Raw genomic sequence first — 11,917 nt, 5'->3', positions numbered from 1 at the left:
CCTGACCATGTGATCTGCCCGTCTCGGCCTCCCAAAGTGCTGGGATTACAGGCTTGAGCCACCGCGCCCGGCCGAGTCAGAACCATTCTTAATCAGAAGTCAGGGAGATGGCTTACTGACTCAAGGATTTTGAAATATGAAGCTATCTTATTAGAGGGAGATAACCTAACACTAACCACTGACAATTCACTCAACCCCGCTGCTTTCCTAACAGGAAATCCAAACCAGGAGGAACATGAGCATAATTGCTTAGATCCAATCAGTTTTCAAACTACAGTCAGACCACATCCAGGTACAAAACCCCCTTCCAAACAGGGTGTTACCTCTTTATAGACATCTCCCGGGTCATTGAAGGAAAAAGGCCCAACGGGTACTCCGTAGTTGATAGGGAAACCCTCACAGTGGCAGAGTCAGAAAGACTGCCAAATAAGTAGTCTGCCCAAACGTGTGAACTCTTTGCATTAAACCAAGCCTTAAAATCCCTGCAGAATCAGGGAGGAACTATTTACACTTACTCCAAGTATTCCTTAGGAGTAGTCCATACCTTTAGAAAAGATCTGGACTGAACGAGGCCTCATCAATAGTAAGGGCCAAGATTTGGTCCACAAAGAATTAATTATGCAAGTACTAGAAAATCTTAAATTGCTGGAAGAGATTGCAGTTGTCCATGTCCCAGGACACCAAAATAACCCATCTTTTGAAAGCTGGGGAAATAACCTCACAGATTAAGTAGCTAAGCAAGCTGCCTCTTCCCAAGAGGCACCCATTTTCCATCTAACCCCTTGTCTTCCCCCTCCAGTTGTGATCTCCATCTTCTCCCCGACAGACCAAGAGAAACTTAAGAAAATAGGAGCTAAGGAAAGCCCAGAGGGGAAGTGGGTGTGAAAAGATGGAAGGGAAATGCTGTCTAAACCCCTCATGAAGGAAGTACTGTCACAGCTTCACCAAGGAACTCAATGGGATCCTCAAGCTATGTGCAATGCAGTCCTTAGAGTCTATGGATGTGTAGGGACATATACCCTCACTAGGCAAGTGGCGAATGGTTGCAAGTGGTGGATGGTGCAGAAAAACTAATAAGCAAACCCTAAAGAGGCAACCTCCTGGGGGAAGAAACCCAGGGATGAGGCCGTTCCAAAGCATCCAAGCTGACTACACGGAAATGCTCCCAATAGGCTATCTTAAGTATTTACTAGTAATAGTTGACTATCTCACCCACTGTTCCCAAGCACAACAACCAGTAATGCAGTCAAAGCCCTGTTGGAACATATCATACCCAGGTTTGGACTAATAAAGAACACTGATCTGGACAATGAAACCCACTTCACTGCACACATCATTAAGGGACTAACCCGAGTACTAGGAATAAAATGGGAATATCATACTCCCTGGCACTCGCCCTCATCAGGGAGGGTTGAAAGAATGAACCAAACTCTAAAAAATCACCTAACCAAATTAATCTTGGAAACTCAGTTACCATGGACAAAATGCCTTTCCATTGCCTTACTAAGAATCTGAACTGCCCCTTGAAAAGATGTTGGCCTATCCCCTTATGAAATGGTCTATAGGCTGCCTTATCTAAATTCCACTACTGACTACATTTGAAACAAAAGATCAGTTTCTCAAAAACTATATATTTGGTCTGTCTTCCACCCTTTCCTCCCTCAGGACTCAAGGCCTCCTAGCATAAATTCCACCCCTCGAATTCCCAGTTCACCAACACCAGCCTTATCAAAAGTTGGAAAGAGGGAAAGCTCGAACCAACCTGGGAGGGACCTTATCTAGTACTCCTAATGACTGAAACAGCAATCTGAATGGCCGAAAAGGGATGGACCCACCACACTCGAGTAAAAAAGACCCCACCCCTTGCAAAGTCATGGACTGTCGTTCGACTGTCCCCAAACTAACATTCAAAAGGGTTTAATCTGTCTTTTTCTTCTTCCCTTAGCTACCCAAGGACGTCTTATCATCAATGTAACCCAATTACCCTCCCCCGAAACGATTACATTTGATGCCTGTCTTGTCATACCCAGCAGGGATCTCCAAAGTAAAAGACAGCTAGCCTCTTCTGAAAAGTACCTTTGTCCCTCCAGGATAGACTGTACTGCCTACAAAACTGACACTTGCACGAACGGGCATGAACCTGGCATTGGTGGTTTTGCTATACTTGGGGAGATGTTATATGGACTAGCAAGTGTCAGGGCTGGACCTCCTCAGAGGGTTGCACCACCCTAAAACCCTACCTCCACTTCACCAAAGGAACCACCCCCTCTAATTGCCAATCTCACCATTGCAACCCAGTACTTATCTCTATTAAGACCCCTACCTCCACCAACCCTACACCCACTTTAGAGCGCTTTTACGGCCTAGGAGTAGATGTCATTGGAAAGGACCCTATAGGCTTCTTTGAAATGTGCTTTGCTCCTCCTTCTCCATCTTCCACCATTACCCCCTCCCACACATTCGAACCATTTCTCGCTTCATGCCGAATGACAAAACCAAAGTAGCTATAGTAGACGTCAAGGACTTGAAGCAAACCCTAGCCATAGAAACCAGGTATCAAGATATGAATGCCTGGCTGGAATGGATTAAATATTCCATTTGCATTCTAAATAAAACTGATTGTTACACTTGTGCAACGGGCAGGCCATGAAACCCAAATTTTTCCCTTCCCACTCGGATGGGCCAACCAACCAGGAATGGATTGTATGGTAGGTCTCTTCCAGCACCCCACAGCCTGGGGAAACAAGTCATGCACCATCTTTCACTACTTTTCCCAAAGGTAAAGAGCCCTATGGAACAGCCCCCAAGGGCCCTTCAATCTCCAGCTCTCAATGCCAATTTTACCTTGTGTCTCTCACGGCAAGGGAAACATTTGACATTCCTTGGAAACCTGATGGGATGCAGTGGGCCTAAACTTTTTCAAGAACTAACCACTCAGTCAGCCCCAGTCTATCCCTGAGCAGATGTGTAGGACCTAGTCTATCCTTGAGCAGTATTGTGGGGGACCAACATTGGGTACACTGCCAAGCAACTGGAGCAGCACTTGTGCTCTGATCCAATTAGCCATTCCTTTCACCTTGGCATTTCATCAACCAGACAGGAAGCAAGTAACCCGAAGAAAAAGAGAAGCCCCTTTTTATTCTTTGACCTGCACGTTACATAGAGAGTATCGGGGTCCCACAGGGGGTACCAAATGAATTCAAAGCTTAAAACCAAATAGCCGGCCGGGCGCGGTGGCTCACACCTGTAATCCCAGCACTTTGGGAGGCCGAGGCGGGCGGATCACAAGGTCAGGAGATCGAGACCACGGTGAAACCCCGTCTCTACTAAAAATACAAAAAATTAGCCGGGCGCGGTTGTTTGAAGCACTGGAAAGTAGACAGACGTGCAGGCTCCTAGTTAAGCCTGCTCCCACTAGCTACTCTCTGATAAGTTAAAGATATGCTGTTTGAGCACAAAGGAGATTCATTTAAACCGTTATTGCTATAGGTTACGCTTATAACACACTGCCTCCCTTTCGCCATTTCACCCTAAATGTCTGCTTTTTAGATCTAAGTGATTGTACTCAATAAATAAGTGTAGAGACCAGAGCCTGGTGCCTTTTGCGGCCTCCATTTTGCAGTTGGTCCCCTGGCCCCCACTCTTTACCTGTCTCTTCTCATTCCTTTGTCACCACCGGACTTTAGGTACCCTACGGGTGGTATTAAGGCAGGTCCCCAACATTCTGGTGCCCAACATGGGGCTCGAAAGCGTCTGGTGAAGGAATGCTCGAGCACGTGAAACAGAGGGCTGATGGACAAAGGACTCCCGAGGACAAAAAAGTTTTTAAGCTCTGCAGGTAAGCAGGGCACTTGGAGAAAGCCAGGGACACAATGGGGAAAACTGAAAGTAAGTACACCATGTATATGAGCTTGCTAGGGCAGCTCTTGAAGCATGGTGGGGTAAAAGTTGGTACAAAAAATCTTATGAATTTATTTCATGTTGTGGAACAATTTTGCCCTTGGTTCCCTAAACAGGGAACTTTGAAATTAAAAGATTGGGAAAGAGTTGGAAAGGACTTTTAAAATGCACATAGAGAAGGAAAGGAAATTCCTTTGCCTGTTTGGTCAGTTTGGTCATTGGTACGTGCAGTACTGGAGACTTTTCAGAAAAATGATGAGGCTGAGTCAGAGAAAGAGAGAGAGGAGTTTGATTATCAGGATTCTGAAACGCCTCTACCAAGTACTAGCCAAAAGGAGTGTCCAGAAGTAATTTATGCCAATCTCCACAGTCTTCCTAAACCTATTCAGCAATTCATTCAGCCCACGGTTCCTCTAGAGGAATGTTCGGAATGGCCACCTCCTCCTCAGCTGAGTGAGCACTGGGAGAGGGAGCCCGAGACTCGGCTCGCCATGCCCATTATTGCCCGACTCACAGTTCATTATGGAGAGGGGGCAATTCAGGTTCACCCTGCAGTTCATTACGATGAAGGAGCAATTTCCCTTAAAATGGATGACCCAGCACCCTGTCTGGGTCGAACAGTGGCCTCTCCTTAAGGAAAAGTTGGGGCTGCTTTATGAAATAGTTAAAGAACTACTAGAAAAAGGATGTATTTCACCCACTTTCTCTCTTTAGAATTCCCCAGTATTTGTAATAAGAAAAAGTCTGGTAGATGGCACATGCTGACCGACTTGCGAGTGGTCAATGCTGTAATTCAACCAATGAGAGCCTTACATCCCCCACTATGGGCTCCCATCCCCCACTATGCTCCCTAAAGACTCACCGCTCATTATTACAGATTTAAAAGACTGCTTTTTTACAATTCCTTTAGCAGAGGCAGATTTCGAAAAATTTGCCTTTACCATCCCTGCCATTAATAACAAAGAACCAACCTGCAGCCAGGTATCATTAGAAGTTTCTACTCCAGGGTATGTTAAACAGTCCCACAATTTGTCAAACTTTTGTAGGCAGAACTATCCAGTTCTGGAATTGAGAGATCAATTTCCAGATGTGTACAGCAAAAAAAATACAGACCAACTTATTCAATGTTATTCATCTTTACAAAAGGCAATTACAAACACTGAATTGCTTATAGCACCTGATAAAATTCAAACAACCACTCCTTTTCAGTATTTGGGGATGCAAGTAAAGGATAGAGCCATTAAGCCTCAAAAGGTTCAAATTAAAACAGATTATTTAAAAACCTTAAATGATTTTCAAAAATTGTTAGGAGATATTAATTGTATTCGGCCCACCTTAGGAATTCCTACTTATGCTATGTCTAATCTCTTCTCAATATTCAGGGGAGATTCCAACTTACACAGTAAAAGAGAACTAACACCCGAGGCCATAAAGAGTTAAAAATAATTGAAGAAAAAAATTCAACAAGCCCAGGTCAGTAGGATTGACTCAGACTTGCCTTTACAATTCATTGTGTTCCCTACTTCACATTCCCCAATGGGGGTTATTGTTCAAAATAATGATTTAGTTAAATGGTCTTTTTTGCCACATAATACCATAAAAACACTTAGAGTATATTTAGATCAGATGGTAATTCTAATTGGAGAGGCTTGTATACACATTGTTAAACTTTGTGGCACTGAACCCAATAAGATTATAGTTCCATTAAATAAAAATCAGGTTAAACAGGCATTTATTAACTCAGTTACATGGCAAGTTAATTTAACAGAATTTGTTGGACGTATTGATAATCATTATCCTAAAAATAAAATTTTCCAGTTCTTAAAATTAACTGCATGGGTTCTTCCAAAAATTACTTGTGATGCTCCCTTGGAAGGAGCCATGACTGTTTTACTGTTGGGTCTAGTAAGCACAAAAAAGGGACAGTCTTGTGGAGACCACATAATCCAATCACTAGATCTGAACTTACTAACATTCAAAAAGCTAAGGTTATTCTGTTTATTTATTAAAGAACTTTTACAGCCTTAAGTTCGCTCTGGAGCCCACTGTGTGTGCTCTTTTTCTTCAACTTCAGCAATTGCTAGACGAAGGTATACCTCCTATTTTCATTACACACATTCGAGCCCACAGCTCTCTGCCTGGCCCATTGGCTTATGGCAATAATCAAGCAGACCTTCAGGTTATGACATCACTGCTTGACCAAGCCACCCAATCACATCAATTTTTCCACCAAAACTGAAAAACTTATCTAAATAATTTCAACTTACACAGAGGCTGGCTAAGCAAATTATCCTACAATGCCCAGAGTACCAGCTCACAGGCATATCTCCTCCTTCAACAGGTGTTAACCCTAGAGGATTAGAACCTAATCCATTGTGGCAAACAGGTGTTAAACACATCCCTAAATTTTGGAAACTAAGATATGTACATATAGCCATTGTTACCAACACTCATCTAATTATTACACGTTAAAAAAAAGAAAAAAGTAAAGAAAAAAGACTAAAAGAGACAAAGATCAAAACAAGATGCAAAAAAAAAGACTATGAAAAAAATTAAGTAGAAAAAAGAAAAAAAAATTGGCTGGGTGCGGTGGCTCATGCCTGTAATCACAGCACTTTGGGAGGCTGAGGCGGGCGGATCGTGAGGTCAGAAAATCAAGACCATCCTGGCCAACGTGGTGAAACCCCATCTCTACCAAAAACACAAAAAATTAGCCAGGCACGGTGGTGGGCGCCTGTAGTCCCAGCAACTCAGGAGGCTGAGGCAGGAGAATGGCGTGAACTCAGGAGGCAGAGGTTGCAGTGAGCCAATATAGTGCCACTGCACTCCAGACTGGGTGACAGAGTGAGACTCGTCTCAAAAAAAAAAAAAAAAAAAAATTAAGAAAGTTATAAAAATGTACCTTTAGTTAAAAGAAAAAAAAAGTTATAAAACACAAAATTTAAGATGTTAAAAACTGTCTGTGAAAATCATGAAAAATGTTGTTAAAAAATTTATACAAAAAAGGTTGTATAATTTTTGTTTCAAAGGTCTAAGCAGGCCGGGCGCAGTGGCTCATGCCTGTAATCCCAGCACTTTGGGAGGCCGAGGCAGGCAGATCACGAGGTCAGGAGATCGAGACTATCCTGGCTAACACGGTGAAACCCCATCTCTACTAAAAATAAAAAATATATATTAGCCGGGTGTGGTGGTGGTCGCCTGTAGTCCCAGCTACTCGGGAGGCTGAGGCAGGAGAATGGCATGAACCCAGGAGGTGGAGCTTGCAGTGAGCCAAGATTATGCCACTGCACCTCCAACCTGGGTAACAGAGCAAGATTCCATCTCAAAAAAATAATAATAATAAAATAAAAATAAAGGTCTAAGCAAATTTTAAACTGATAATTGTAAAAAATTCTGTGTGTAAACACATTTGCTAAAGTTAAAAAGGTATCATCCAGTTTTTCTATAAACTAAACATTAAAATAAAACACAAGTCTTTCTTTTTTTTTTTTGAGACGGAGTCACGCTCCCTTGCCCAGGCTGGAGTGCAGTGGCGCGGTCTTGGCTCACTGTGAGCTCCGCCTCCCGGGTTCACACCATTCTCCTGCCTCAGTCTCCCGAGTAGCTGGGACTACAGGTGCCTGCCACCATGCCCGGCTAATTTTTTTTGTATTTTTAGTACAGACGGGGTTTCACCATGTTAGCCAGGATGGTCTCAATCTCCTGACCTCGTGATCCACCCACCTTGGCCTCTCAAAGTGCTGGGATTACCAGTATGAGCCACTGCGCCCGGCCCACAAGTTTTTCTTAAAACACTAACCTGCTCTTTAAAGACTGTAAAAAGTCTGTTAGCACAAGCACCACCCCTAAAACTTCCACTACCAGCTTAAAAACTATGTCTTCATCAAAGGATAAAAAGAGGAAAAAAAATTCGAGCCAGCTTAAAAAAGACCCTACAGAAACTGCAGCCTCAACAATGTGGCTTCTGCAAACAACACAGGCCCCAGACATTAAGCTGAAAAAATGGAAGACTAAGCCAAATAATTTATGCATTTTTAATTTTCTCATTTTGCCTACTACCTATACCTGCTACACTCTATTAAGCTCATACCTTAAATCTGCCTTTCTTCTGCCCTGTTACTTTAACAAACACCCCCTTCTCAGATTCTAATAACATAACTGCTTGGCTAAAATAAATTAACATACCCCCAATGGGGTTCCTCATTAATAACATATAGTAAATTAAGATGCCAAGTAACTCTACAGGTCACTTTTTGACTGGAAAAAAATGTTGCTAATTATACTCATGTTTGTTTTCTGTTATTTACTAATTCTAGGATGCAAAGCTCAAATAAGAGCAGTGACCTCCTCACCTGACAAACTTGTGGCTACAACAGACCAAAATTATACCTATTGGGCATATGTCACATTTCCGCCTTTAATTAGGCCTGTCACTCGGTTGGAACCCCCAGTTGAGGTTTATGTTAATGATAGTGTTTGGATGTCTAAGCCTACAGATACTCATAGGCCCTCTCACACAAAAGAGAAAAAAATGTTAATAAATGTGTCCATAGGTTATCAATTCCCCCCTCTTTGCATAGGGCTGGCTATTGGTTGCCTAAAAGGCTACCGACAACATTGGCTAGTTAAAATTCCACGTCATAATCAAAGACCAGTATCTTATTATTTATTTTCTGGCTAGAGCCTGGATCATTCACAGAGTTTGGTTCAATTGAAACAGTTTAAGCCCAAAAAAAAGAGGTGTCAACAACTTCAACAATGGTCAAAAGATTTAGAAATATTAATTTTTTTTTTTTTTGAGACAGAGTCTCGCTCTGTCTCCCAGGCTGGAGTGCAGTGGCACGATCTCGGCTCACTGCAAGCTCCGCCTCCCGGGTTTACGCCATTCTCCTGCCTCAACCTCCCGAGTAGCTGGGACTACAGGCGCCTGCTACCTCGCCCGGCTAGGGGTTTTTTTTGTATTTTTTAGTAGAGACGGGATTTCACCGTGTTAGCCAGGATAGTCTCAATCTCCTGCCTCATGATCCGCCCGTCTCAGCCTCCCAAAGTGCTGGGATTACAGGTTTAAGCCACTGTGCCCGGCCAGAAATATTGATTTTAAAGAATTTGCATCACTAATCACACTGAGGTACTGCAAAATAATTCCTATGGAATCGTCATTAATTGGTCCCCTAAGGGGACATTTACAGTTAATTGTACCAATCAAATTAATAGATGCAAAACAAAACTAAAACAAATTTTATACTATCAAAGAAATGACACTACTTACACTAAAAATCATGCTCATTTTCCCATAATTTGGACCAATTTTAGTATGGCCGGCCCTCATTCAAAAATGATTAATCCAATAATAGGCCCTAAACATCCCAAATTATAAAAGTTAATAATGGCCCAATCTCATATTCCGGTTTAAAAAGAAAAATATTATCTTGATAGAGAAGGTGAGACACTTCAATTTGTGTATCAGTTTTCTTCCAACCGAATGGTGCCCATTCAGAGTTGTGTCAAGCCTCCTTTTACATTGATGATCAAAAATATTAATATTCAACCTAATTCTCTAACTATTACTTGTCAAAACTGTCGCATTTCACCTGTATTGATTCCACATTTGGTGTGAAGACATCTGTGTTGCTGATGAGGGCTAGAGAAGAAGTTTGGATACAGATCTGTGTCAATAGATGTTAGGAAGCCTCTCCTTCCATTCATATCGTCACAAGAATGTTAAGAGGAGTGTTTACCAAAACAAAAAGATTTATTTTTACCCTTATAGCAGTAATTATGGGCCCTATTGCAGTCACAGCTACTGCTGCGGCTGCTGAAATTGCTTTACACTCCTTTGTTCAAACTACAAAATATGTAAATAATTGACAAAAAAATTCCTCAAAATTGTGGAATTCTCAGACCCGGATAGACCAACGAGTAACAAATCACATAAATGATCTTAGACAGACTATTATTTAGATAGAAGATCATACAATGAGCTTAGAGCATTGATTACAAATACAATGTGATTAAAATGCTTCTAATTTCTACATAACTCCCTGTTCATATACTACTACTAAACATCATTTAAAAAAATGTTAGACGCCATCTAGAAAAAAAGAAATAAAAATTTAACATTAGATTGTAGATCCAGCCCTACAGGGCCTGTGGGTGTTTTCTTCGTGTGCGGAGATGAGAGATCATAGAAAAATAGACACGAGACAAAGAGATAGAAGAAAAGACAGCTGGGCCCAGGAGACCACTACCACCAATGTGTGGAGTCCAGTAGTGGCCCTGAACACACTGAGAGAGAAATTCTCATTGGGTGCCAGATGTAGGGTCCAGCTCTACAGAGCCTGTGGGTTTTGTCTTTGTGTGTGAGACAAGAGATACTAGAAAAATGAAGACACAAGATAAAGAGATAGAAGAAAAGACATTTGGGCCCAGGGAACCACCTACCACCAATGCATGGAGTCCGTTAGTGGCCCCGAATGCCTGGACGAACTGCTATTTATTGTATACAAGGCAAGGGGGCAGGGTAAGGAGTGTGAGTCATCTCAAATGATTGATAAAGTCAAGCAAGTCATGTGTTCATGTGACAGGGGGCCTTTCCCTTTGTGGTAGCCAAAGCAGAGAGGGAGGACAGCATATGCCAGCATTTCTTCTTTGCACTTATCAGAGAGATGAAAGACTTTAATACTTTCACTAATTCTGCTACTGCTGTCTTCTAAGAACTTAAAAGGAGGAGCCAGGTGTACAGGCAGAACATAAAAGTGGACAAGGAGTGTGACCTTTGAAGCACAGCACCCCAGGGAGATGTTTAAGCCTCGGATGACTGCAGGCAGGCCTGGCTAATGTCAGGCCTCCAACAAGAGCTGGTGGAGCAGAGTGTTCTCTAACTCCCCCAGGGAAAGAAAGACTCCGTTTCCTGGTCTGCTAAGTGATGGATGCCTTCCCAGGCACTGGCGCTACCACTAGACCAAGGAATCCCCAAGTGGCCCTTATCCGCGTGTGATAGAGGGCTCACACTCTTGTCTTCCAGTCACTTCTCACAATGTCCCTTCAGCTCCTAACTCTGTATGACCTGGTTTTTCTTTGGTAATAAAAATAATACAAAGATTAATACTAAAAACTAATGATTGATAATATCTGTATATAATCATCTCTGTATTCTATTTCTAATATAACTTTGTCTTGTCTTATCCTAACTATTTTCTTTATTATATTGGAACAGGTTGTGCCTTCAATCTCTTTTCTCAGCACCTGGGTGGCTTTCTGCCCACATTAGATATAGGCAAATTAAAAGAACAGGTTTTTAAAGCATCTCAGGCTCATTTAACTCTCCTGCCTGGGACTGACATTCTCACTGAAGCTACTGATGGACTTTCAAACATAAACCCTCTTAAATGGATTAAGAACATTAGAGGATCAACTATTGCAAATTTTGCTTTAATGTGTATCTGTTTATACTGTTTACTTTTAGTCTACAAATACAGAAGACGCCTCTGGAGAGAGACCAGACACTATGAACAAGCCTTAACAACAATGGTGGCGGTTTAAAAAAAAAAGTGTGGCATGTTGGGAAAAGGGCTTGTGGGGTGCCTGCATAAACTGGCAATAAAAATATGGGACAATAAGTTGTGGAAAGCCACAAGAGACCTCTGAAGAGGAAAGCCTTCCTATCACCATTATGTTCCCATGCTCTGAGCGCAACATGCTCTCTTACCCATAAACACTGTGTTGAAGGAGAAAGACACTCCTTTGAAGCATTGGAATGTGGGCAGACGTGCAGGCTCCTAATTAAGCCTGCTCCCACTAGCTACTCTCCGATAAGTTAAAGATATGCTGTTTGAACACAAAGGAGATTCATTTAAATCACGATTGGTATAGATTATGCCTATAACACACTGACTCCCTTTCACCATTTCACCCTAAACATCTGCTTCTTAGATCTAAGTGATTGTATTCAATAAATAGTGTGGAGACGAGAGCTTGGTACCTTTTGCAGTCTCCATTTTGCAATTGGCCCCCTGGC

Source organism: Macaca nemestrina, chromosome 5, assembly GCF_043159975.1.
Source record: "Macaca nemestrina isolate mMacNem1 chromosome 5, mMacNem.hap1, whole genome shotgun sequence".
Lineage (NCBI taxonomy): Eukaryota > Metazoa > Chordata > Mammalia > Primates > Cercopithecidae > Macaca > Macaca nemestrina.
This window is presented reverse-complemented; position numbering follows the sequence as displayed.